The sequence below is a fragment of the Hyla sarda genome, chromosome 6, assembly GCF_029499605.1.
Source record: "Hyla sarda isolate aHylSar1 chromosome 6, aHylSar1.hap1, whole genome shotgun sequence".
NCBI classification, from domain to species: Eukaryota; Metazoa; Chordata; class Amphibia; order Anura; family Hylidae; genus Hyla; species Hyla sarda.
Window position 1 is genome coordinate 170,014,565 of NC_079194.1, and position 27,259 is coordinate 170,041,823.

A 27,259-nucleotide genomic window follows, 5' to 3' on the forward strand; every position below is an offset into this window, starting at 1 on the left:
AAATATCATCTGCGAACATTGTCAATTTTACTTCATTCTTCCCCACCTTAATGCCAGGATAAATATTTTCAGACAGTAGGGAGAGCGCCAGGGGTTCTAACGCTAAATTAAATGGATAGGATAGGATACCAGGTGTGTGTATTCTAGCCTTGGGGGTTGCATAAATCCCAGAAATGTAATTCCTAAATGACCCTTGAATACCAATCGCATCCAGCACCAGTCCCAGCCAATCCCATTTTACATTATCGAATGCTTTTTCGGCATCCAAAGTGAGCAAGGCAGGAGCTTCACCCCTCTGGGGCTGATGTTGTAGGCGATCTAGAACCGCCATAACCGTCCTCAAATTCATGGTAGCTGATCTGTTCCTAATAAAGCCCACTTGATGGGAACCGATTAAGGCTGGCATGAATCGAGAAAGACGGTCAGCTAAAATTTTTGATAGAATCTTGATGTCTTGGTTAATTAGAGATATCGGACGATAGGAACCTGGGTCAGTTAGGTCCTTACCCGGTTTAGGCAAAACTTTTATGTGTGCAAGAGAGGCTTCTGTGGATAATGATCCCGTAGACATGAATACCTGAAACATATCCCTTAAGACTGGGGCAATCTGCTCTGATAGGGCTTTATAAAATTCGCCTGAATACCCGTCTGGGCCCGGGGCCTTCCCATTATGGAGATGACCGATAACTCCCTGTATTTCCTCCACCGACACCGGTGCATTAAGAATCTCCCTCTGTTCTTCCGTCAGTGTGGGAAGTTGGACCCGTTTCAAGAAGGCCTCACCCGCCGAAAGGTCAGAGGGAGAGTTTTCATAAAGCGATCTATAGTAGGAGGACAGCAATTTGTTAATGGAGTGAGGGTTTTTGTGCGTGACTCCCGAGGAGTCTTTAAGTGCTGTTATGTGAGGGGTAGGTATCTTTCCCCTAGCTATACGGGCCAGTAGACGTCCCGATTTGTTACCGTGTCTAAAGAGATCTACCTCAAAGTGGGACCTCCCTAGGCGTTCCCTTCTATCCCACCATAATTCAAAATTGGCTCTAGCCGATTTCCATTTCTCCCGGTTCTGAATAGTAGGGTGGGCTACGAAGGTGGCATAGACATCCCTTAGTCGAGCACTGGCTTCATTCAGATTTTTCAGAGAGGTGCGTTTCAGGTGGGCCACGTGTGCCATCAATTTTCCCCTTAATACTGCCTTCCCCGATTCCCAGAACAGAGTTGGGTCTGAGCGGTGTTCCCCATTATATACGGTATATTCTAACCACCAACCCCTAAGTAATTCGAGAAAGGTATCATCCTTGGCCAGCAGTGAGGGGTAACGCCAAAGAATATCTGTCCCTTTGGGGTAGGAGGGCAGGAGCCGCAGACAGAGAGGGGTATGGTCTGACAACGCCAGTTCTCCAATGTCTACTGAGCTAACTTTATAGTAAAGTCCCGGAGATGTCAGTAGATAGTCTATACGAGACCAGGAAGAGTGGGCATTGGAGAAATGGGTGAATTCCCTATCATCCGGGTGAGACATTCTCCATACATCTAGCAGTCCCAATTGGTCTAAGAAAGGGGGCAATACACAGTCTCTGCTACGTATGGGGATTGCTTGAGATGTCGGGCCCTTTCTGTCCACTAGGGGGTCGAGGACAGTGTTAAAGTCGCCCCCCACTATTTTGTTCGTCGTGTTATCGTCGTGAATTCTGTCTGCTAGAGCGTGAAAAAAGGACTTATTTTCCCCATTGGGACCGTATATGTTATAAATGCTAAAGATCTCTCCATTGTGGTCAAGTCGTAAGTGTGAGACCCTGCCTTCATCATCAGTGTCGTGTGATATAAGACCAAAAGCAAAAGATTTGTGGATGAAAGTGACCACTCCTGCTTTCCCATCCTGGGCCTGAGAACCAAACACCTGCCCCACCCATTGCTGCTGTAACCTAAAAAAATCTGAGCCAGCTAGGTGGGTTTCTTGGAGGAGGACAATGTCCGGGTGAAATCGCTTCAAATATCGCATAAAAAGTCTTCGTTTTTGGGGGGAGCGAAGACCCTTGACATTCCACGATATTATGTTAGGCATGGTAAATCAAGACAATCCAGACAATCCCTCATAGAGGGCTGTGCAGATATTATATGTGTAAATAGACATGAAAGGGCACAGCAGCAATGGGGGCATACCAAACATGACCCTGAATAAGCAATACCGTGTAAAGTTTCTATAAGGCAGGATAGGTGCCCGATAATAAACTGGGCAGTAGTTTTCACTAGAGGTTCCAAGCTGTGGGAAAGAACAAACAAAACAAAAACAGTATACAAGCAAATAACAGTTAACCATCCTGTAGAATATCCTAGAAAGTGTTGCTAATTTAGCAAAACCTTCCTTTTGGATAATGGACTTCCTTTTTTCGGCCGACATAGGCATCAAAGTAATATCACACCTTTCTGGACGCCCATGCTCCCCCCCTCCCCCCGACCCCCTCTAAGATGGTCGAGTCCCTCAGTCAGGTAGGCGAAAGGCCAACCCTGCCGTGCGGCCGTGCAACATTACAGCACCAAAGCCGGGTTGGAATATGGCAACATTGAAAACCTTCCGTATAACAGCGCCATATAGGCGAGGAAGATAAAAACAAAGAGAAAACCTGGACGTCCGGTTCATCATTCCCGTAGTCCCAGCAGAAGGCTCAAAGGCAAGAAGGTGAAGTCATCATGAACAAGGAACAAGGAACAGCTGTGTTCAGTCAGGTGAAGATCGCCTGTCGCTGTCATAGCCACGGCCTGGAGAGCGATGACGTCTACGTCGGTGTCTTTGGCTTGCAGAGAATTGCGAATCTCTAGGTGCTGAGCGGGAACGATGATTCCTCCTCGGTGATCTCGAACGACGAGTGGGTGTCCGGGCTGGTGGACGGGAAGATGACGTGGAGGAAGAGGACAGCAGCTGGTCTATTGATAAAGACGCTTCCTCTGGAGTCCTGAAAGTGGTGGTAGAGCCGTCAGGATGGAACACCCTCAGGGTGGCTGGATACTGAAGTTGGAATCTATATTTCGCCTGAAATAGCTTAGTGCAAACAGTGCTGAAGGCCCTCCTTCGTTTCGCCACTTCTACCGAGAAGTCCTCAAAAATCAACAGGCGCATTCCATGAATTTCCAGGGGTTGTGTCAGACGGCGGTACGCCCTCAAAATGTCAACTTTGTCGTTGTAATCCAGTAGTCGAAGAATGACTTGACGGGGGCGGGCCTCCGGAGTGGAAGATGGTCGGTTAGGCTGGGGGTGTGAAGATGGGCCAATTCTGTGGGCTCGTTCCACCCTGCAGGGATGAGACAGGCCAAGCGACTTAGGAAGATCTCGCTCGCAAAAGCGTTGCAGGTCAAGAGGTGCTACTGTCTCCTTAACCCCCACTATACGTAAATTATTGCGCCTAGAGCGGTTTTCTAGGTCTTCCATTTTCTCGCCAATGCGGATCATCTCCAATTCCATGCCATGTAGGCGTTTAGCTGCAGCCGTGTCGGTATCCTCCAATTGGGAGGTTCTGTGCTCCAATTCTGACAGGCGGCCAGTATGTTCCTGTACTTCCAGTTTCAGGTTTTGGAGAGTTGCTTTTAGGACCTCCTCCACTATATTTCGTACAGTTGGGGTAATACGCAACGCCATTTCATTCGCCAGGTGCTGGTAGTCTATGGAAAAGGCCGGCCCTGAGGAAAGTTGAGGGGTTGCAATAGTAGTCCCGGGGGGTGAGGGGCCCACGGTGGCAGTGAGTGGTCCCAAGTGTGGGTCAGCTGGCAGGCTGACTTCCATAGCGGTTACCTCAGAGCTTAACTGCCTCTCCGTTTGTGGTGGCCGTGATGTCACCCCCGATGCGGCCTCCGCCATTACTGCAGAGTCGGGCTGCGCCAATTCTGGGACTGCAGGTGGTGTCTGTTTTTGGGAACCGCCATGCGGTGTCGCCCCGTCAGTCCCTGGTGTCCCCACGCGGGTATCATTCATTGGTGGCAGTGTGGGGACTCCCGCAGCGGGTCGCAGCTTCTGTCCCGCCGTCGCCGCCATGACAGGTGCGCTTTGTGGCGTGTGCTGGGGAGGCGCCGGCTGTGATGTACCGGAGGAGCCGCCACGTTGGAGGTACCTGTCCATCCCCTTGGACTGGCTGAGGTGTCGGGCGGTGATCGGGGACTTCTGAAGCCCGTTAGTGCAGCGGTACTTAGCTGATAGGAGTCGGGGGTGGAGGAGCACACGCGTTCGCCGTCTACATCAGGCCGCGCCGGAACCGGAAGTCCTGAAATCATTTTTAAGGACACTCCACCTACCTCTTACTTTGTCATTGGTTCCAGTATGTAACATGACTGCTGGGTCTTCTCCAGCCCCACCCAGCCACCTGTCAATCCGATCCGCGATGTGCCAAACTTGAGCACCAGGAAGACAACACACTGTTCAATGCTCCTGGTCTTTGAGACAGATCGCCCTGTCTATCCCCCTAATAATTGAGTCCCCCACTAATTGAGCCTGCCCTGCACTCCTCCCTCCCTCCTTACTGGAGCAGACACCCCCCTGGCGGTCAGAGGCAGAGTCCTGCTGCAGTTATCACGGACAATGTTCCCCTATGAGACGGGCTTCGACTTAAGGGGTCTATGGCCAGTGAGTGCTGTAGAGCATCTGTGAAGGTATTGTTAAATGACGCGATCACAGATGGTCTAGGTAATGACAGCCCCCAGTAAAAACATTATAATTGAATAAAATGTTAACTGCATTACACTTGCATCACATACACATATTAACTTAAATCATTTTATATAATCATTTTATTCATGCATAAATAAATAAAATAGTGACACATTCCCTTTAAACAAAATGGGGAGCATAAAGAAAGGACTCATACTTCTCCTTCCCTCTGGATCCACTTCTGACTTTGGCTTAAAAATTGCAGTGGCACTTTTGCAAAAAACAAAAAACAAAAAAAAAACAGAAAATACCTATGTGGAAACATAGCCTAAAAGAGTTGCAGAGAATTACAAAACCTGTCTGCTTTCTTCCAAAACCAGTGCCACTCCTGTCCACAAGTTGTGTATAGTATTTGAGATTAAATTAAAGAATACCTGTCATATCCCACAAAAAATAATTATATGTTACTCAGTACTTTATCCTTATCATGTACATATATTCAAGGTGTCTAGCACCTATATTTCTTTTTCACTTGATTTGTCATTTTTTGCTTTAGAAGGGGTGTGTCCTCATTTTACTTGACTCATCTTTCTCCCTGAGTCTGCTATGCTAGGTCTCTTTATCCAATCAATGTAGTCTACTCTGTAACACCCCCTCTCTATTTTAATGCTGCAGTCTGATAGGACAGGAGTGAGCACAGAGGAGTGCTAGTCTGTCTCACTCACTCTGTCCCAGCCTGTGCTTCAACTAGGACAAAGATGATGGTGCAAAAGGACTATGGGGGAGATTTATCAAAACCTGTCCAGAGGAAAAGTTGCTGAGTTGCCCATAGCAACCAATCAGATCGCTTCTTTCATTTTTCAGAGACCTTTTAAAAAATGAAAGAAGCGATCTGATTGGTTGCTATGAGTAACTTTTCCTCTGGACAGGTTTAGATAAATCTCCCCCTATGTTCTGGATGTTATGGGGAGCCCTAGTGGTCTGTTTTTTTTATAAACCGTACTTTCTATTAAAAGGAGAAAAAAAATTTTTATGACGTGTATTAGAAAAGTTTATGTTTTGCCAAGATATAGAACATATGAAAAAGTTTTAGAATCTTTAAAGAGAGCTTAGATGCAATTACCAAAAACAACCCATGGAAATGTGTGGCACTGTTTGTGAAAGAGAAATATAATAGATCATGAAACAAAAGTCCTTAGCTGTAATTGTTGCTAAGCATATATGGTTTATTACCAGACTAGGGAAGAGAAAGTTTACATTAAATAGTAGTTATTTCTTTGTAGTTTATGCTGATAAATATCTTTTGTCAGTCAGCATAAAAAAAATGTTCATTGTCAGGGCTCGCGTTTTCACAGGATATATGAAGTGCGTGCACATGATTTGTATACATGGTACAGCATCGGCAGACATGAATACATTAGTTTTTCAAGGCATTGTAAGCAGAACATTGTTCAAACAGTACAGCCCTTAAAACCATTGTACAAATTGTTCATTCTTAGCTTCTTTTGTTCTGAAACTTCAAATGTTTCAAGAAAATGAAAATGAAGTGCATGAAAACGGACTCAGAAGAGAGCCACCGACAGAATTCAGATTTATACTGACACAAAGAGAGATGTCTCAAGAATCAATGTCTTGTCTTTCCAGAACTTTATACAAATGGCAAATAGAATTATAATGATAGAAGACCATGTGTGCTTGAGCTACATTCACCAGGAAAACAGATTGAAGTAACTATTCAGTCAATACCAATGTTTCATTTATTGTCATATCCATGGAAACCTTCAATACAAATGACCTTATTTTCAAGTTCGTATGCAATTTTTCTTTTTTTGCAAAGCAAACTGGGAGCAAATAAAAAAAAAAAAGACTCCAATAATATGGTGTTCACAGGTGAAAAAGATTATGATGGAATATGAAGAATAATGGAATGACAAGACAATGACACTTGGAGAAACAGGACGATGAAACACTCACACTTGGGATTCAAAACAATGATATAGGCCCTCATTTACTATTCTAAACCCGACCTCTTTTGTCGGGTTTTTTTGGCGCATCTTTGTCTGCGCCATGTCGCAGATATCATGCGCCATTCTGCGACACTATGCGACATTTTTTCCCGACGGACCCGATGTGGATTCTCCCAAACCCGAAAAAGGGGCGTAACCCGACATTTCTGAGCTTTCCCACAAATTTATTAAGGTTTCCAACCCGAATTTGTTGAATTGTTGTGGATTTTTTCCCGACAGCTCAGAGGAGTTGGAAACCAAAACCTACAAAACCCACGTGCGACAAACAGGATGCGACATAATAATAAATACCAGGGGAATAAAGCAGTCGGGTAAGAAAGCAACATAGACTTACAACCCGATTTTCTTAGTAAATGAGGGCCATAATGATACTTGGAATGACATAACAATGGCATTAACATTTGAGATAACAAAACAATGATATACTGATAGAGTGAGACATAACTTGCGGCTTCTGGGCCCCAAAACAAAATCTGTATTAGGGCCCCATGTCTACCGTGTGCCATTTATAATACTGGTGTTTCTTTTTTGGGGCAGAGGTGTCTTTGGGGCCCCCATGGGTACCAGGGCCCCAATGAAACTACTACCTCTGAACCCTCTATAGTTATGCCCCTGCAATGGTCATGAACAATGACACTGACAGTTTGAGGACTTTACAATAAAAAACTGACAATTGGGGTGACAGAACATTGGCACACTTGTGCTGTAGGACACACATTTGTGCTGTAGGACAATGACACATTGACATTATATTTGGGGTGACTGGACAATGAAACACTGAAAATTGGGCTGACGTAACAATGATACACTGACACGTGGGAGACAAGACAATGGCCCTTCACAAAGGTGGACAGGACAATGGCTTATTGAGACTAAAGGCAACAGGATAACAGCATGCTCATACATGGGCTTTAAAGCATGTACATTCTAATGTTTTGACATTTGAGTACCTGTCATGTGCTTGATAAATTTTGTAATCCTCCCAGTTCACTCCCCCATCATGATAAACCACCCCCTGTCTTTATTTTTATTATTTGTTAGTTTTCTACCGTGATATAGGTCTGTATCTTCTGCTCAGCCTGTGGAGCTTTACTGTTCACCAGCAGGCATGACATCATCTGAAGCACTGTTGGGGAGAACTTCCTCCCTCTCTCTGCTACACACAGCCAAGAGATGTTTCGTGACATGGGCTGTGATTGGCTGAAACTGCAACACACACTTCAGCTCTCTGCACTGAACTCTACTGTGTGCTCAGCTCTGCCCAACAGCTGCAAAGGAGCTAAACTATTCAGCAATATATTTAGCACAATATTCAGCACAATATTTAGCACAATATTCAGCACAATGATATCATGACTTCTATCATGACAGTCTACCTCAGCTCAAAGGGAAAGGGAGCTGAAATATTTAGCTTTATAAACTCTATACAAGATGTGCCTGATTTTCCTAAACCCCCTGCATTTCCTGAAATGTGTCTCTGCCAGGCTGCTGCAGACAATCTGCAAGCAGGACTGTAGGCAGGACCAGAAGGAGGACCCCTGGTGGGCAAACTTTTAGGGTTTAATTTAACACATAAAGTTACAAAAATGTTATTAAGAAGTATATTAGAAGAGTAATTCAAATAGACTAATCTATAACATGTTATTTTTATTACTAATGACAGGTACCATTTAAACCTTAGAACTCTAATACAATAGCACTAAAACTCTATTATCTGTATCTCTTCTGCATTGTTCTGTCACACCTAACAGCCAAGATACTATTGTTCAGGGGTGTGCCTCAGTAATTACAGTATCATTCTCAGGCTCCAATTGTCTGTATGCAATATTATCAAAAGCTCTGCAAGAACTGCACATTGGGGTTGTACTCAGACATTGCAATTATTGAAAATGTATGTTTTGACATCTTTCTGAAAGATGCTGGATTAATAACAGAAAAAAAAAAAACTAAACCCATATAAGAAGTTGTAAAAAAATAACTGCAGAGCAGTTCTCCTGGAAACTGAGATCACACAGGCAACTACTGCAATTACTTTTGGAAGTGTCGAGGACAAACTACTGTCATACTGCAGTAACCATTTACTGCGATCTTTTAGCTACTGTCAACTAGTGTAGTAATGACACTATAGTAAGCACACTAATGCACAGGGCCCCCTCAGGCCCACTTGCAGGAAGATATTCATAGCTGCAGTGCTGGCAAGCTTACCTATCACAAGGGCAAGGAAATGACTCTGTTCTTATGGGTACAGGATTTATTCATTCTAAGGAAATATTTTCTCTCTCTTAGGGCCCATTCTAACACCTGCAGTCAGCTGCGATCAGGATTCTGTGGAATAATGCGTGCAATGGCTGGAGCCGGTGATCTTTACAATGTATCTGATAACATACTGTACACTTTTGTTTACAAAATTCTCTTACTGTGTCATTACAAATGATGAATAGATAAGTATAGATCACTGAACAATGTAATCACAGTCAAGGTTACTGACTGGGCCTATACCCACAGGCTATGTTCAGATACAAATTATAGTTAAATAGGAAATGTCAGTCCTCAAGGATGTCATTATATAAGGCAAAGGTGAATTAAAGGGTAAGAAGTTTATTAAAAACACTGAAGTTTTAATAAACTTCTTACCCTTTAATTCATCCTTTCCTTGTTTAATCACATCCTTGAGAACTGACATTTCTTATTTTACTTATTGTGTCATTAACATAATATAAGGCTTGCTGAAATATCAGATGACTAGTCAGTGACAGCACTGGGGGTTGGTAACTTTAAACTGCAGTTGGGGGAAAATATCTGTTAATTGCTTTAGGTCAGTGTTTCCCAACTGGTGTGCCTCCAGCTGTTGCAAAACTACAACTCCCAGCATGCCCGGGCAGCCTTTGATTGTCTTTAACCCTGTGGAGGTGAAAATGGCAGTCACAGAGGAACTGCAGAGCGAGCTCACTGCTGCGGGCAAGTAGTTCTGTGTGTCCACTTCTAGCGGGAAATCCCTGTGTGACCTTGCCCTAAAAACACCTGCTTAATGTTGTGTAGGTCACTCCTGGGCTGGTGAGGCATCACTGATCTTAAAGGGGTTATCCAAGAATAGAAAAACAGAGCTACACCTATCCTCAGGTTGTATGTGGTATTGAAACTCCAATGGAACTGAGCTGCAATACCGCACACAACCTGAGGACAAGGGAGGAGCTATTTTTAGGAGAAATCAACTCTATTTTTGGATAACCCCTTAAGGCTAGGTGTCCACTTGTTTATTTTTTTTATTTTTTTTGCAAAAACGCCAATAAAAACGCCCATTCTGCAGCATGGCCTTTTTTTTTTTGTGAAAAAACGCAGAGGCCGGATGTTAGTGGCAAGTCAATAAGGAACTGCAAAATTCCATATCCACTTGGCGTTATGCAGTTTGGAATTTTTTTTTATTCTTTTTGCCGTTTTTTCAGTTATTTTTGGCTCCTTGGCAGTTTTTCAAAAACGACCTCTTGTTGAGACTTTGGGAGTCTATGGGAGAGTCTACACCAAGAAAAACGCCATGTGGGTTTTAACTTTGGCGTTTTTGCAGGCGGTTTTTATTCTTTTTTGGACTTTAGCGATCCACAAAAGTGATGGAAATACCTTTTTTAATCAAATTTCGTAGGGTACCATTAGAAAAAAATAATTAAAAAGATACAGAAGTGATGGAAAAAATTGTATTTAATTAAATTTATCTATTTTTAGGCTATGTTTAAACTTGATTTTTTTCTGGCAATTTTTGGAAAACTGCCCCTGGAGTTTTTGAGCCAAAGTCAGAAGTGGATCCATAAGGGAGGAGAAGTGTAAGTTCTTTCTTTATATGTCCTATTCCTTTTGAATACACTTCTGGCTTTGGCTCAAAAATTGCAGTGGCAATTTTCCAAAACTTAGCCTTATAACAAAATTTTTATAAATTTTTAAACAGGGATCAATTTATGTGGGCGGTCAGGGAACTAAAAATGTAAAAATTTTGAAAGGGGCCATTCAAATGTAAAAATAATGTATTTGTTATAATTAATTTTGTGAAACTTTTTATTAATAATGTATTTTAACAATGTGTTGAAGAAAGTGTGTGTGTGTGTGTGTGTGTTTTTTTTTTTACTTTTTTCACTTCTTTTTCTTTATTTTTTAAATTTTTTGGTTAGTACTATTACTCCCAGCATGGAACACACTGTTCCATGATGGAAGTAGTAATACATGTACTAATTGGCGATCTTCTTGTATAATGTATAGATGCGGGTGGGTGGCCAGCACTCTTCTGTTGTCCTCTGCACTGCCATATTCATACACCTATTCATATTTCCCACAGAGAGTTGTGATTGGCTGGATGGTTCCAGCCTATCACAACTCTCTGTGGGAAATATGAATAGGTGTATACAGTCATGCCTGTAAATGATGGCACCCCTGACATTTTTCAAGAAAATGAAATATTTCTCACAGAAAAGGATTGCAGTAACACATGTTTTGCTATACACATGTTTATTCCCCTTGTGTGTATTGGAACTAAACCAAAAAAGGGAGGGAAAAAAACAAATTGGACATAATGTCACACCAAACTCCAAAAATGGTCTGGGCAAAATTATTGGCACCCTTTCAAAATTGCGGAAAAATAAGATTGTTTCAAGTATGTGATGCTCCTTTGAACTCACCTGGGGCAAGTAACAGGTGTGGTCAATATAAAAATCACACCTGAAAGCAGATAAAAAGGAGAGAAGTTTGCTTAGTCTTTGCATTGTGTGTCTGTGTGTGCCAAACTAAGCATGGACAACAGAAAGAGGATAAGAGAACGGCCTGAGGACTTGAGAACCAAAATTGTGGAAAAATATCAACAATCTCAAGGTTACAAGTCCATCTTAAGAGAGCAAGATTTGCCTTTGTCCACGGTGCGCAACATTTTCAAGAAATTTGCAGCCCATGGCACTGGGCATGGACGCAAGAGAAAAATTGATGAAAGGTGTTAGCACAGGATAGTCCGGATGGTGGATAAGCAGCCCCAAACAAGTTCCAAAGATATTCAAGCTGTCCTGCAGGCTCAGGGCGCATCAGTGTCAGCACAAACTATCTGCTAGCATTTCAGTGAAATGAAACGCTATGGCAGGAGACCCAGAAGGACCCCACTGCTGACACAGAGACATAAAAAAGCAAGACTACATTTTGCCAAAATTAACTTGAGTAAGGCAAAATCCTTCTGGGAAAACATCTTGTGGACAGATAAGACCAAGAAAGAGCTTTTTGGTAAAGCACATCATTCTATTGTTTACCAAAAATGGAATGAGGCCTGCTGTGAAAAGAACACAGTAGCCATAGTGAAATATGGTGGAGGTTCAATGATGTTTTGGGGTTGTTTTGCTGCCTCTGAAACTGGGTGCCCTGAATATGTGCAAGGCATCATGAAATCTGAGGATTACCAGCGGATTCTGGGTCACATTGTACAGCCCAGTGTCAGAAAGCTGAGTTTGTGTCCGATATCTTCGGTCTTCCAGCAGGACAATGACTCCAAACATAGGTCAAAAAGCACCCAGAAATGGATGGCAACAAAGTGCTGGAGAGTTCTGAAGTGGCCAGCAATGAGTCCAGATCTAAATCCCATTGAACACCTGTGGAGAGATCTTAAAATTGCTGTTGGGAAAAGGCGCCCTTCCTGGAGCAGTTTGTAAAGGATGAGGTCCAACATTCCGGCTGGGAGGTGTAAGAAGCTTATTGATGGTTATAGGAAGCAACTGATTTCAGTTATTTTTTTTCAAAGGGTGTGCAACCAAATATTAAGTTAGGGGGGCCAATAATTTTTTCCAGCCCATTTTTGGAGTTTGGAGTTACATTATGTCCAATTTGCTTTTTTTCCTCCCTTTTTTGATTTAGTTCCAATACACACAAATGGATTAAACATGTGTGTAGAAAAATGTGTTACTGCATTCCTTTTCTGTGAGAAATACTTAATTTTCTTGTAAAATTTCAGGGGTGCCAACATTTACGGCTATGACTTTATATACGTCAGTGCAGGGGACCATAGAAGAGCCTCCGGCCACCCACATCTATAAATTATACAGGAGGACCGCAACGGGTGTAGCCGTGAGCACAGCTGAGTCCCGAAATTCACATCAGGAGGATCTAAACAAGTGTCAGGAGTGACACTTGCTGTGATCTGTCCCTTACTGTAGGTATTACTGCTCCCAATATGGAGCACACTCTGCTCCATGCTGGGAGATGTAGTACCTACATTAATAGACAGATCACAATGGTGTCAGAAATGACACCCGCTGCGATCTGTCTATCTGTCTATTAGTACAGGGACTACAACTCCCAGCAGTAGTACCTGCAGTAAGGGAGAGATTGCAGCAAGCGTCACTCCTGACACCTGCTGAGATTCTCCTGATGTGAATTTCGGGGCTCAGCTGTGCTCACAGCTACAGAGCTGGGAGAACAGCTGATGCTGAGCAGCAGATATACGTTGTATATCTACTGCTCAGCAAAAACTTTTAGTGAGCCTGCAAAGTGTATACAGTATACACATTGCTGGCTCACTTAACCCCTTGCTGAGATGTGCACTATGTGCCAACCCAGCAAGGAAAGAGTTAACTTACACTGCTGGACAGTATAGGTTAACCCTTTGGGTGGTATACAGAATATACAGCTATCTATAGATAGCTGGATATAGTGTATATAGAAGAGGAGATCCCCTTACCTTCCTCGCTCCCTGTCCCTGCTGGGTCAGTGTAGCTCCGCCCTTAGTGATTATGTCATTAGGGGCGGAGCTACAGATGGGAGGCAGAGTGGTAAGTATGAGGCTTTGTTTACATTGTACGTTTTGTATAATGTGAACAGACCCTTCTGCCAGTGTCTTCCCAGACAGGGAGACTCCAGCTGTTGCTAAACTATAACTCCCAGCATGCTCAGACAGCAGAGCCCTCCAATGTGAGGCGAAGTGGACCATTCAGACCAAAGCACAGGGCAACCTAGGTCTGAATGACCACTTAGACATGAATGCGTTTGTCTAGGCCTTCCTCATCATTTGTACATTCTTAAGAATTTTTGTAGAGATTATTTTCTATATAGGTCCTGCCAGGAAAGATTCTTCCTTTTTGAAATTGCTTTTAATGTTTCTACATACTCGAAAATGTTGAAAATGTTGCTATGCTGTTTTAATGCTCTTGCAGCGCTGTTACACCTCCCCCTCTGACATGACAGGTGTGAGGAGGTACTTACCTGGCCTCTCACATCAGAGGAGGTGTGTCCTGAAGATGCGCCGGGAGCAGAGTGAAATAGCTGTTGTCTGAACGTACTGCATGTCCAGCGCCCCGCTGTTTGTTTTATGCACCGAAATGAATAAAGAAGATTCTGTTTACTTGCCGTGAGTGCCACCTGATCTCTTCTGTTTTCTATTTTAAAGAATTCTATATTATCATATACAATATGTAAAAACACATTAAAATAGCATAAACACCAGAACACATTCTGGATGATATGAATGAAACAAGGCAAACAAACAATGGACCCCAAGGAACTAAAGTAACAAGAAGTATTACACAGGCAATAACCTATAGTAACACAAAAATGCAGATAAACCTATGTATATATATATACCGAAACTACTGCATGGACCTGGCATACAGGTGCACGCTGCTAGGCTGAATATACATAAACAGGAGAATACAGCAGCACACTGCTAGCACAAAGATACAGATAAAACATGAAATACTGTATTGCTACACTGCAAAAAAAGAAAAATTAGATACTTAGCTAACGATTTGGGGCCAAATAGTTTGGACCATCCCACCGTGGTAAGGTGACCTCATTGGGATGGACCCTACACTGTGAATATGCCTCTGTGCAATCAGTTAGCAGGCTTGCAAAGGTCTGCAACATCCAACACCTTATACAACACCTAATAGAGGTGGGTGGGGTGCAGGAGCCAACATGGAGGTAGCCACTCCCCTATATGTATAACACAAACAAGGATAAGTTGGCCAGCACATACTGATACTGAAACTACTGCATGGACCTGGCATACAGGTGCACACTGCTAGGCTGAATATACATAAACAGGAGAATACAGCAGCACACTGCTAGCACAAAGATACAGATAAAACACTAAATACTATATTACTACACTGCAAAAAATGAGGTACTTAGCAGACCTTGCAAGCCTGCTAACTGATTGCACAGAGACATATTCACAGTGTAGGGTCCGTCCCAATGAGGTCACCTTACCGCGGTGGGATGGTCCAAACTATTTGGCTGCCAAATCGTGAGCTAAGTACCTAATTTTTCATTTTTTGCAGTGTAGCAATATAGTATTTCATGTTTTATCTCTATCTTTGTGCTAGCAGTGTGCTACTGTATTCTCCTGTTTATATATATATATATATATATATATATATATATATATATATATATGACAGATAAGAACAGCACATCCAAAGAAAATAGAATTAGTTGGTGCACGCCGTCATCTGGGTCTTGGTTAGGGATACCAATGAAGCAAATATCCACTGGAAAAGACAGCAGCACACAAAAACAATTCAAATCCACGTGTGGTTTAGTTCATCCTCAGCACAAAAAACAGGTGCAACGTTTCAACGATCTCACATCGTCTTTCTCAAGCATGTTCTAAGTGAATTAAGGAGCTCCGTATAAAGCCCAACAATGTGCAGCAATTATTACATACAGTAATTCATAATTATAATAAAAGTGCATAAAAAAAGTGGTACATCAAAGACAATAATAAAAGCTGAGGACAGGGTTATACAATTCATCTTGTGCAAGTGTGAACTAGTGTAATATAAATCCCCATAAAGTGCAAGTTATTAAGCATAAAGTCTAATTAGCCATTAAATACAGTAAATACACTCACCCCGACTCATGCGGTTAATTAGACATAACTTGGCGTGGGTAAAAAACAAATGCGCAAGCGCGAGAATAATACCCGCGAGTTGCGTCAGGAGGAAGCCAGGATGAGGCTGAGAACCAGCCAATCATCAAACAGCATTCTCGTTACCTGAAAACCAGGATCCCCTGGTTAGGCGCAGGTCCAGAGAGTCTCCGTTGTATGCAAAAGCACCATCTTTGAATCGGGCAGGACTCAGATGGCTTAATTAACCCATCACATAGATCATCGGGTAAGTGTATAAACTGGTGCGTATCAGTGCATTCATACAAACAGACATACAAGGGCTCCTTCATCAGTCTCTTACCAGGTCACACAATTTAGGCTATGATTATGCTCCAAACGAAGCCGATCACAACCCCCATATGGCAAGACGGGACGAACGCAAAGCCTGCGGTAAGACATAATAGGTGGTACCTGAAATGCCTGTATCTTAGGATAATTATTCCCTATTAGATACCAATATATTTTAATGGCTGATGCTATTTTCGTGGAGCAGTCATTGTAAGTCGTAATCATAGGGATCCTCTCCATGTTCCTATTTTTCCTAGTTACATCGGGTTGATCACCTATTGCCTTAGTTTTCTGTCTCATAATTAATTTCCTGGGGTAGCCTCTCTGTTTAAATTCATCCGTCATTTTGTCAAGTGCTCTGTGAAATTTGTCCTCAGTGTCCGTAATGCGTTTTGCTCTCAGCATTTGACTAAAAGGTAAGGATTCTATCATAAAGCGGGGGTGGCAGCTTTCAAAGCATAACAGATTATTGCAATCTGTAGCCTTCCTGTATAGATCCGTAGTTAGTCTGTCTCCCTCTATTGTAACAGATACATCCAGAAATTGGCTCGTATCTCTAGAGTGTGTCAGAGTATATTTGATGTCAGGATCATCCATATTGAGTGATGTGTGAAAATCCATCAGTTCCTGCTCAGTCCCAGTCCAAATAAGAAACACGTCGTCTATGTATCGCCACTACCCAAGGACATGCCTTGAGTGGTGGGACACATAGACGATTGCTTCCTCAATGAATGTCATGAAAATATTCGCATATGTAGGGGTGACATTACTGCCCATGGCCACACCCCTACACTGCAAGTAAAAGCATTCATCAAAAAGGAAATAGTTGTTGTAAAGGATAAGTTGCAACAATGAAATTACAAAGTTAATTTTACCCTGTTCCCAAGAATCTTCAACTAACACTTTCCGAACTGCCTCCACCCCCCGTTCATGGGGAATGGAGGTATATAGGGAGACCACATCAAAAGAGGCAATGATGGCATTAGTAGGCCTTTTAATTCAGTAGAAAATCAGATGTATGTGTCCATAATGCAAAAGATAAAATTGGGATCCCAGTGAAGCAAATATCCACAGGAAAAGACAGCAGCACACAGAAATAATTCAAATCCACATGTGGTTTATTTCAGCACAAAAAACAGGTGCAACGTTTCAACGATCTCACATCGTCTTTCTCAAGCATGTTCAAAGTGAATTAAGGGGCTCCTTATAAAGCCCAACAATGTGCAGTAATTATTACATACAGTAATTCATACTTATAATAAAAGTGCATAAAAAGTGGTACATCAAAGACAATAATAAAAGCTGAGGACAGGGTTATACAATTCATCATGTGCAAGTGCAAATTAGGGTATTATAAATCCCCATAAAGTGCAAGTTATTAAGCATAAAGTGGATTTGAATTATTTTTGTGTGCTGCTGTCTTTTCCTGTGGATATATATATATATATATATATATATATATATATATATTCTCAAAAACAGGACTGCACTCCCAAAGGTCAGGGTCAGGGGCCCCCTGGCCTGGGTCAGGGGCCCCCATCAGATGCCATGATGTTTCAACCGTCTCACACGGTCTTTGTCAAGCCTTGACAAAGACCGTGTGAGACAGTTGAAACGTTGTGGCATCTAATGAATAAAGCCTGACACGCTTTCATCTTATCCGGTGTGTTGCTGTTTTGTTGAATTGGCTATATATATATAAATATATATATATATATATATATATATATATATATCTCAAAAGGGTAACAATCACTTGTACAAGAAATAGTAAAAAATTAACCCAAGGGGAACAGCAGGAGAAAGAAACCTAATACCATGGTGTGCTTGACAAGCAAGAAGCTTACCATGTCACTGGCTGTAGCCATTCAGCTTCAGGGCATCACTGTGCCTGCATGTGATACCCTCAAAGCAGTGGGAAGAAAAGATTCCCCATGGGACACTTTCCAACACCTTCATGCCTGCTGTTCGGGCTTACATGATACCTATTCTAGCTAAAAGGGTGAAACATTGCCCAGCCAGGATGATCCCTGGTTCCTGAAAGGTGTCCCACAATGATCCTCGGAAAAACAAGAAAAACGATGGGGGGCTAAAGCAAAATCACCATAAGTACAAAAGGGTGCTACCTAACATAATACACAATTAAATGAACAACACAAAAAAGCTGAATGCTATGACAGATGCACACCCAATAGCAATTGTGGTAAGTCAAGGCAATATTTATTAAACAAAATACAAGCACAAGGACATCAGAAAACAAGACACACAAAGGTAAAAACACTTAAAAAGACCCGCAGAGCAACACTACAACACGGGGACCAAGTAATGATCGCCCAAGAGCATGGGTGAGGATATAATGGTGCCTCCCTGTCCAACAAAGTGCCTGTGCAGAAGTCCCTATGAATGAAAAGGGCCCTAGCTGGTAAATAATAACAATAATAATATACACTGAATAAATAACCAAACAAGGAATAAATATAAGGAAAATTATATATATATATATATATATATATATATATATATTCAATGAAGTATGGTTATACACACATGATCCTCTTCTTCACACTGCACTGTATTACATGCAGATGCAATGATACCCTGAAGCCTACGATTCAGTGGCTGCAGACAGTGACATAGCAAACTCCTTGCTTGTCAATCATACCTGCTGAGGCATTATCACAGGCCAATGGCGATGAATACTTTTGTCCCCATACGACACACAACTGAATAAAAGTTCCTTTTTTTCTGGATTGCACCAACAGTTTATAAAATGAACATGGAGCAACGTTTAGTATAGTTTGGGTGGCTTTATAGTGTTAAAACTTGAAACAAGTTCCCTTTACTTTAAGGGGTACTCTGGTGGAAAACACTTTATTTTTTTTTTTTTTCAAATCAACTGGTTACAGAAAGTTAAACAGATTTGTAAATCTTCTATTAAAAAATCTTAAAGGAGAACTGCAGTGAAATATAACTTATCCCCTATCCGAAGATTAGGGGATAAGTTCTAGATCGCAGGGGGTCCAACCTCTGGGGCCCCCCATGATCTCCTGTCCAGGGCTGTGGCAGTCTGCAGGAGACTGTGTCGTTCCCAGCAGGAAGCTGCGGCAGACACGCCTCCTCCATGTATTTCTATGGGATACATGGAGGGGGCATGTCGTCCGCTGCGTCATGCGGCGATGGAGTGCCCCTTCCAGCATGCTGCCGCCAACCTGTACACAGGGTTGTGGGGTGTCTCAGTGGTCAAGGGATAAGTTATATTTCACTACAGTTCTCCTTTAATCCTTCCAGTACTTATCAGCTGCTGTATGCTCCACAGCATTTGACCGTACACTCCACAAGTTGAGTTCTTTGTTGTTGTTCTTTTCAGTCTGACCACAGTGCTCTCTGCAGACACCTCAGTCCATATCAGGAACTGTCCTGAGAAGGAGCAAATCCAGATAGCAAACCTCTTCTGCTCCGAGCAGTTCCTGACATGGTCAGATATGTTAGCAGAGAGCACTGTGGTCAGACAGAAAATAACTACTCAACTTCCTCTGTAGTATACAGCAGCTGATAAGTACTGGATGATTAAGATTTTTTTTATAGAAGTACTTGCTGGCACCAGTTGATTCAAAAAAAATTTCCACCGGAGTGCCCCTTTAAGGCCTAAACTTCACAAGACTGCTGAAGGTGTTTTGTGGTATCTAATGTTCAGACATTAGTAGCATATTCTTTTACACCTTCCTCACCCCTTGAATTTTGTATCCTTGGATATGCCATAAATGTCCAAAATGGGAATTACCTTTTGAGGCTGTGCATATCACTAATAAGAAAGAGAACATCATGAAGTATTTTCTGAAGATACAGAGATGGGATTAGTGGGATCCTGGAGATGCCCAAGAGCACCTAGTATCTCATATATGCAAAAGCTAACATTTTACTGCTGCATTTTAGCAATTCTTTTTGTGTAAAGTACAATGCACAGAAGTAGTATGAGAGTAAACAGCCCGCACATCTTCATATAGCTATTGCCCTCCTTTGTTATGTGTTCCTGACTTCTACCTATAACAAGATGTTCACGTCCCTGATCACAAGAATGTTTTCTCTCACTTGTAACAACCAACTTTTTGACAGGTACATTCATGCATAGTCCTGTATATTGATTCTCTATGTGTTGTCATAATTACATTTGCAGGTCCAATGCACTGTGGGATCGTGAATGGTCCTCTGCATATTCAGATCAATAAATCAGTGAGAAAAACGTGTTTCTTTTGTTTTTAACTTGTTATCAGACAGTACCCTGTGTATAAAGAAATAGAGACATGAAAATATTATGAAAAGATAAAATGAGAAAATAAAATGAGAAACATTGTATATGATGAATACATCTAATGTGGCTGATATCCTAGAATATTGCTAAAGGTGAACTAAGCTGTGGCAGATTTCTTTCTATACAGATCCTGCCCCAAATCCGTTCCACAGCAAAATCCGAATGTGACACAAAGGGATTTTTGGTTTGGATTGCGCTGCATATTCATTGCAGATTTTACTTCTAAATAATGTATTGAAGAGGTGCAATCCATCATGAAAATCTGTGGCATTTCTGTTACAGAATAAGCATAGAGTAGATTTGAAACTTTCTGATACATGATTATTTTGTATTCAATACCTCGTATTTGTGTATTTTATTGGGATATGCTGCAGATGTGAGGAGGTACTTTGTTAATTACACCACTTGAACATTGAGATGCTGCAAATTTATTATGAGTCTTGTCATAGGCGTGTGCACGGGGTGTGCCGGGGGTGCCTGGGCACACCCTAATCAAGCCTCAAACTTGAGGGTCTATCACCTCCATGCTAAAGCCCTGCAGGCTGCTCAGTGGCAGAACCAGGGGGGGGGGATCCACCAATGAGCAGCCCACAGGAGGCCCCATCTCATTCAGGACATCCCTGTGTCCTGAAAGATCTTTTCGGGACACAAGGATGTCCCGGTTACCTTTCTGCGACCCCGTGTTAACTTAAAAAACACAGGGCCGCCAGGAGGTAGCGCATGCAGGGACGTCACTGACGTCCCATGCTTTTTCCAATAGGAACGGAGGAGCGGAGCATCAAGGAGGACGCGCAGGCATGGTAAGTTACCTGCACGTCATCTTCAGTGCTCCGACCACCGCCCCTCTGGTCCCGGAACCTACTGCTATGGCCCATAGGCCATAGCAGTAGATTGTGACCTCGGACAAGAGGAGCGGTGGACGGAAAGCTTTGCCGTTTGGCGTATTTTTTAATCCTTTTTTAATCCTTTTTTTAATCCTTTTTCACTCTATTTTAGCTCCTTGGCGGTTTTGCAAAGTCGCAGCATGTTGAGTCAATGGCGTTTTTTCCCTGAAATTGTGGCATTTTTCTCCCATAGAAGTCTATGGGAGTAAAAAGAAAACGCCAAGAAAAATGACATGTGGGTTTTAACTTTGGCATTTTTGCAGGCGGGTTTATTCTTTTTTGGACTTTAGTGACCCAAAAAAGTGATGGTAAGGTACCATTAAAAAATAAATAAATAAAAAAGATACAGTAGTGATGGAAAAAATTGTATCTAACGAAACATCTTTTTTATAACGAAATTTTTATAAATTTTTAAAACTGGGATCAATGTATGTGTGCGGGCAGGGACCTAAAAATGTAGCCGACAATAATAAAAATTGTAGTGTGTGTGTTTTTCACTTTTTTTCTTTCTTTTTTTTTTTTTTAGGTAGTACTACTACTCCCAGCATGGAACACACTGTTCCATGATGGGAGTAGTAGTACATGTACTAATTGACAGATCGCCCGTCGGTCCGTTGCAGTCTTTCTGTATAATTTATAGATGCGGACGCTCTTCTATGGTCCCCTGCACTGCCATATATACACACCTATTCACATTTCCTGCAAAGATCTGTGATTTGCCAGATGGTTCCAGCCAATCACAACTCTCTGTGGGAAATATGAACATGTGTATATATACAGCAGTGCAGGGGACCATAGAAGAGCGGACGCATCTATACATTATACAGGAGGATCACAGCGGGTGTCAGGAGTGATGACATCCGCTGTGATCTTTCCTTAACTGCAGGTACTACTGCTCCCAACATGGAGCACACTCTGCTCCATTCTGGGAGCTGTAGTACCTGCATTAATAGACAGATCGCAACAGGTGTCAGAAGTTACACTCGCTGCGATCCGTCTATTAATGCAAGTACAACAGCTCCCAGCATGGAGCAGAGTGTGCTCCATGTTGGAAGTAGTAGTACCTGCAATTAAGGACAGATCACAGGGGTATCACTCCTGACACCCGATGCAATCATCCTATCTAATGCAGAGATGCCTTCTCCTGCGCTCCGCATCTCTGCACAATACTCCGGCTGGCCAGTGATGTGAATAGAACATCGCTCATTCATATTTCCCTCTGAGAGCGGTGATTGGCTGCAACCATACGGCCAATCCCCACTCTGGGCGGAAAATAAGAATGAGTGATGTTCTATTCACATCACTGACCGGAGTATAGAGCAGAGATGTGAGTGCTGTATAGAGCCGCTCTGCATCTCTGCTATATTATGGAGGATCGCATCGGGTGTCACGACTGACACTCGGGGCGATATGTCTATTAGTACAGGTACTTCTACTCCCATCATGGAACAGTATGTTCCATGCCGGGAGACGTAGTACTACCTAAAAAAATTCTGTTAAATACATTTATTTCCATCACTACCGCATCTTTTTTTTTTTTCTTTTTTTTTTGTACCCAACAAATTTTGGGTACCAAAAAAAATGTCAAAGGAGCCCAAAATGCAATTTCCACTCAAATGCAAAAAAACACCAGAAGAAGCGCAAGAAAAAAACGGAAACTGGAAAATGCTTGCCATTTTTTTCTTGCGTTTTTTGGTCCACAAAAAAACCAAATAGTAACTTAGCCTTAGGGAATGTAGTCAACCCAGACTAGACCAGATCTCTTTCTCCTATTGGCAGATACTTGTAACAATAATCCTTGCCACTGACTATTGCTAAAATCAAAGCAGAGAATATGAATTTTATGCTTGTCTTGTTTATGTGTATTTTCCTTTTGTTGAAGTCTGGATGGAATTCATTAATTGGTGTTATAAAAAGCCTTTTACATTAATTATACATTTCAGCAGGTTACTGTAGCTCAGATAAAAGATAGGAAGTATAACAGGATCTACGCACACTATGAAATGTAACAGGTTGATAGAATTTCGCTAATTGGTAAGATGTAGCCGAAGATTCAATCTCTTCTTAAAGAAAACCTTATCCATCTCAAATACAGCGTGAAATGACAAGAATCTGTTGTAGAAAAGTGTGTGGCTACCCACCATGGTTTTTGCACAGATGCTGAAAACCTTTATTCTTTTATTCTTGGGGGTTTTCTTGCAACACAGATTTTAAATCTATGGCAGAACAGTTCCACTCTGTAGTTCCTTGGAAGCAATAGGAGGCATATTTGATGTGGATTAAGATGTTGTGGCACAGAATCCATGCTGTATGAAACAGATGAAACATACTCTTAGCTATTCATATGTCTTCTTTCTGATTATTCAAATCATAAAACCATTTGTGTATCCAGTTCTAAGCTTTATCTATGAAGCCTTTATTTAGAGGATCTTCTATTCTCTTAATCCATTAGAGGTCTTTTCCTTTGCCCATTGTCATTTCCTGCTACGGAATGCATTTTGTGTGTCCTTTGACATAGTTCTATAATAATAGAAGGTGTGATAATCCAACATTTTATATCTACCATATTGACATTGTTTAATTTGATGCATTTCAATCTGTTTAGTCCAGCTCTTAGTCCCCCTTCAATCCAATTTAGCCCCTTGAAAGATTTCCATAATAGCTGATGCATAAGAAGTGCAGATTGAGGCTGTGTGAACAAGGACCCTACAGTTCCAAAATAGACAGGGGCTCCATGTGCTAGAGTAAGGCTTCATCCACATTATGATTATGGGGATATGACAGCCAAATCCAGCGGGAGAATTTGAAAACCATCTACTGCCCTACAGCTAGTGACTCCAGTCGGCTTCATGTTGCTGGGCTGAAAACCTTTGCTTCAATTTTAATCTGGCTTTAAAAACAGATATGGTTCAAAAATGAGCCGACCGGAGTCACTAACTGACTCTGCCATACTCAATAAAATGAATGGGGTACAGTGCTGTACGTCCCAATTGTGATGTGAATGATCCCTAATAAAATGATAATGATAAAATAATAATAATAATAATAATAATAATAAAAATTCTCTTTGGCCATCCATTTCCTGTTCACACACACTTTAGGGTGCTCCGTATCACAGCCAGATAATTCTTATAAGTAAGAAGGAACCCTGCATATTGAGACAGTAAACATGAAAAACACCGAATCCACCTGCGAAGAGAGGTTCTAAACCTTTGATGAACTACACCTATTCCACCAAAGCAAACATAAAATTAAGTCCTAGGCTCCACGATTAGTTTGTACAGGAAATAAATGTGCCACATACTTTTACCATCCCCTCCTTATCACCTGCAGTATAACAGAGCTGCGTTTTCAATAAGATTCACAGAGTGTGTCTTGCCGTTAAATACGCTGTGCAGTTTAATGGGCCAGTGACCAATCGTAAGAGACACAGAAGAAATTTAGGGACTCAATTTTTTGACACTGCCAACAATTCACTTGGGGAAAATGACTTTATCTCTCTGTACTTCTGGTTATCCAGCTGTAATTTGGGACTAATAACATTGTTAGGCTCTTCTATCCTCTGTGAAGGCTGCAGAATGTGGAGGGCAATTAAAGGAACTTGACAGGAAAGTATGTTTAAGAACAGTCAATGGCCTTAACCCATATAGTGCTGACTAGAATAGTATCTGCTTTGCAGCTTAACCCCTTAAGGACGCAGCCCTTTTTCACCTCAAGGACTGAGCCCTTTTTCGCAATTATGACCACCGTCACTTTACGAATTAATAACGCGAAAACGCTTTTACCGAATATTCTGATTCTGAGATAGTTTTTTCGTGACATATTCTACTTTATTTTGGTGGTAAATTTTCGGCGTTAGTTGCATCCTTTTTTGGTGAAAAATCCCAAAATTTCATGAAAATTTAGAAAATTTGGTATTTTTCTAACTTTGAAGCTCTCTAATTGTAAGGAAAAGGGATATTCCAAATAAATTTAATTTTTCTTCACAAATACACTATGTCCACTTTATGTTGGCATCATAAAATGGACATACTTTTGCTTTTTGAAAAAATTAGAGGGCTTCAAAGTTGAGCAGCAATTTTCAAAAATGTCATGAAAATTGCTAAATCTGAAGGGACAGATGTTACAGAACTACAACTCCCAGCATGCCTGGGCAGTCGAGGCATGCTGAGAGTTGTAGTTTGGCAACATCTGGAGGGCTACTGTTTGGGCACCACTGTAACAGTGGTCTCCAAACTGTGACGCTCCAGATGTTGCAAAACTACAACTCCCAGCATGCCCAGAAAGCCTTTGGCTGTCTGGGCATGCTGAGAGTTGCAGTTTGGCCCCCCTAGTGGTTGCCACAGTAAAGATCGTTTTACTTTCACTTTTCCCTCCCCCACTGTCGATTCCCTACCTGAGCAAAGATTCAGCAGGCTCCAGCGGAGATTCCAGGTCCCCAGGCATCTTCTCCTGCAGGTACGGCCTCCATCTTCTTCCCAGATCCCCTCGACATCCAGGGGCGGGCAGAACGGGGGGTTGCCATGGCAACCCCCTGTCCTGCGCTGCTATTGGTCAGAACTCTGTTCTGACTAATGCCATGGGATAGGAGGAGATCGCAGCTTTGCGACCTCACTCCTATCCTTTAGGCTGATTGGGGCTGTTGCTGACAGCTCCGATCAGCCCTATTTTCTGGGTGATCGGGTCACCAGAGACCCGATCAGCCCGGAATTGGAGAAAATTGCATGTCTTAATTGACATGCGATTTTCTCCGATCGCCGACATGGGGGGTCTCAGGACCCCCCTGGGCGATGTGCCAGGGTGCCTGCTGAATGATTTCAGCAGGCATCCGGCTCCGGTCCCCAGCCGCCATGGATACGCCCTCGGTCCTTAAGGACTCGGAATGCAGGGCGTATCCATACGCCCTGTGTCCTGAAGAGGTTAAAGTAGATTGCATTTACAAAGCAAATTGCAAGTATAAAAAAAACTATTAATGGCTTGTATCTTACAATGTGCAAAAAAACTGCTATAAAGGAAATGTAAGTCTTAGGCTAAGTCTCCACTTGTTTTTTTGCACTGCGTTTTTAGGGATTAAAAAAACGCCTGAAAAATCGCCAGTGCAAGTGACATCATCATGCGTTTTTTCTTGCGTTTTTTTCTGGCGTTTTTTCCTGTGTTTTTTTTCTCATTTGAGTGGAAATTGCACCTTGGCGTTTTTGTTTTTTTTGTACCCAAAATTTCTTGGGTACCAAAAAAAAAAAAAAGATGCAGCAGTGATGGAAATTTTTTTATTGAACGCAATGTTTATATTTTATAACCCAATTTTAATTATTTTTTAATAAAGTGTGTGTTTCACTTTTTTAAAATAAATTTGTAATTTTTTTTATGTAGTACTACTACTCCCAGCATGGAACAGACTGTTCCATGCTGGGAGTGATAGTACCTGTACTATAGACAAATATCGTCCATAATATAGCAGAGAAGCGAGCGGGTCTATACATCGCTCGCCTCTCTGCACTATACTCCGGCCACTGATGTCAACAGAAATTCATATTTCCCACCCAGAGCTGTGATTGGCCGGATGTTTGCAGCCAATCACAGCTCTGAGGAAAAGATGAATGAATGAGTGGCCGGCCCGGAGTATAGTGCAGAGCAGGGATGTGAGCGATGTATACAGTCGCTCCATCTCTGCTATAGACAGTACGATCACAGAGGGTGTCAGTAGTGACATCCACTGTGATGTGTCCTTAAGCAGGCACCACTACTCCCAACATGGAGCACACTCTGCTCCATGCTGGGAGCTGTAGTACCTGTATTAATAGACAGATCGCAGCAAGTGTAACTTCTGACACCCGATGCGATCTGTCTATTAATGCAGGTACTACAGCTCCCAGCATGAGGCAGAGTGTGCTCCATGTTGGGAGTAGTATTACCTGCAGTTATGGAAAGATCACTGCGGGTATCACTCCTGACACCCGCTGTGATGCTCCTGTATAATGTATAGATGCGACGGCCGCTCTCCTATGGTCCCCTGCACGGCCGTATATATACACATGTTCCTATTTCTCACAGAGAGCTGTGATTGGCTGGAACCATCTGGCCAATCACAGCTCTGCGGGAAATATGAATAAGTGTAAATATACGTCGGGGCAGGGGACCATAGAAGAGCGGCCGCCGCATCTATATATTATACAGAAAGATCGCAGCGGGCGATCTGTCTATTAGTACAGGTAGTAC